Here is a 2274-nt window from a genome sequence, read left to right on the forward strand (position 1 = left end):
ACCATGACCTCCTGGTTCATAGATCAACACTCAACCACTGAGCCATGCCAGCTGGGCTAACTTTTTTTTCTTAATGTGCTCAGGAATTTTATGCATTTCCAATGTTTGCTTATCTTTAATGTTCTTTTCTTTTTCATTCTTTAAATAGGTCTAAACCTTTAAAATAATTTAAAAAAAATTACTTCCAGGGCCTTTTTCATGCTTCCATTCTAGTTTATAGTTATTATCATGTAATGGTGACAAACTACTCCCCCAAATTCACTAATATACTAATATTCAGTATAAATTAGTGCCTGGACCCTCTTGGAACATTTAAAACTGATATCACAATCTTAACTACAGGCAAATAAATGCATGCCACTATATTTTATGGCCATAAATTCTGTACCTGCCTGATTTGAAGTAAGTTTTAAAAGAAAGTTGTTTTAATATCTTTTCCTGAAAATCAGTATCTGCCACAACCAATGTAAGAGCTGCTGTCTCTAAAGGAAGCACTTTGTCTTCTTATGTGGGGCATTATTTAATCACAACTCTAAAAGGAAGTTTTTTTGCATAAACAGTTGGAGGCCCATGACAGTATTTGAAGTCTTCACTTGTGTGTAACACAGAAATTATACCTTGAATATTAAAAAGAGAAATGCTGTAACTCAAAAAGACTGTATTTGTCTAGCTTAGTGAGAAAACCAGAGTCATGATGAGTACTTCCATAGTAAGGAATTTAGTATAGAAATTAAAGCTTACACGAAAGTGGGGAGGGCTATGGAAATGAAGGTCCAGAAGGGAAATCAGAAAATTACAGTCAGAGTTAATAAATATTCTGCTTGAAGGACTGAGAAGTAAAAGCAGGAAAATTTTCAGAGATAAAAAGTCAAACAAGCCCAAGGGGCTCATGGGAGCGATGCTCAAGAAAAGGGTCTTCTGTGTAGCAGAGACCTCTGTAGCTCCACCGCCAAGTGATGGGGTGACTATTGGTCAATTGCACTAGCAGTTGGAAAGACAAACTTAATGTAGAAAAAAGAGAATGGGGCACAACTCTGTCACCATTTCTGAACATAATGACCTTCATAGAATTCTATAATAGACACTGTTTTGGTTTTGCCTTTCAAATCTCATGCAAAGTTTTTTTTGTTTGTTTGTTTGTTTTTTTGGTTTGATTGTTTGTCTGTCATTTTTAACTTGGAATCATAGAGGGACAGAAAGTCTGGAAAGCCTAGTTTCATCTTAACCAGATTGACATTAGCATAATCCAGGAAACCAATCATGCATTAAGCTTAAAAAAGGGCTGAGACTACCCTATCACTTTATTTATAGTATTGCTGAAATATCAAAATTGTCTAGATGTCTCTTCCTTAACTTGATGAGAAGAAATTATGACAATAAGATTATATTGCCCTCAAGGCTCCTCATCTAATGCAATTGTAATTTATATTTTCATATTTAAAATCAAATAAATGATGTTTGCTAATTTAGGTTTCCAAAGCACAGTTTTAATAATAAAATTCATGTTTAATAACCTCTGAATATAACCTTTAACTATGAGGTTGTGATGATCATCAAATTAGTAAACTTTATCTGTCACCAGAAATTATATATATTTTTTCATTGAATATAATGTATTTAATATGAAATGTACTCAATCTATAAATTAACTTAGCAGAGTTGTGCAGGTAATCATCTGGGGAGAGGCTATTTTGCCTCACTCTTTCTTATGGCAGCATTTAAAAAAATAAATAAAATAGTCTCTGACAGAACAGATTCTTACCCAAGGCAAAATTTGATATTTTTCCTTACTGGTTTTACTTAAAATTCATGACCTCAGACCTCAAGTAGGAACTTGATGCTGCCTAAAAATGTAACATATCTCTCTAGTGTAATAATTTCCCACTTGGGAAACCATTTTATATCCTTAGCACTTTCCTTAATATCCAACTGCTATACTTCTTTCCTCTCAGCTAAAGGCTCATCTCAGATTGCTTGAGAAAATATAAATATACAGGAAAGAATGCTCTCAAATTCTTATCTCAAAGCCAATATTTGTCCTAAATTATTTTCTTAGTCTCCCTTCTTATTAAATGAGAAGATTAGTCCTGCTCCTTTAAAGTCCAAACATTCCACTTACCTTCTGCATTTAACTCTCATAACTGCTTATTTGATCTCTTCTTGTCATTTAAAATTGAACATGACTTCAATGGAACAAATAATTCTTTCTACCCGGGTTTATTAATCTGCCAGTGTCCCTGAAATTAGCACAACTCTCCCAGTTGTTCAAGTCCA

This window comes from Myotis brandtii, unplaced genomic scaffold (genome assembly GCF_000412655.1).
Source record: "Myotis brandtii unplaced genomic scaffold, ASM41265v1 scaffold466, whole genome shotgun sequence".
Lineage (NCBI taxonomy): Eukaryota > Metazoa > Chordata > Mammalia > Chiroptera > Vespertilionidae > Myotis > Myotis brandtii.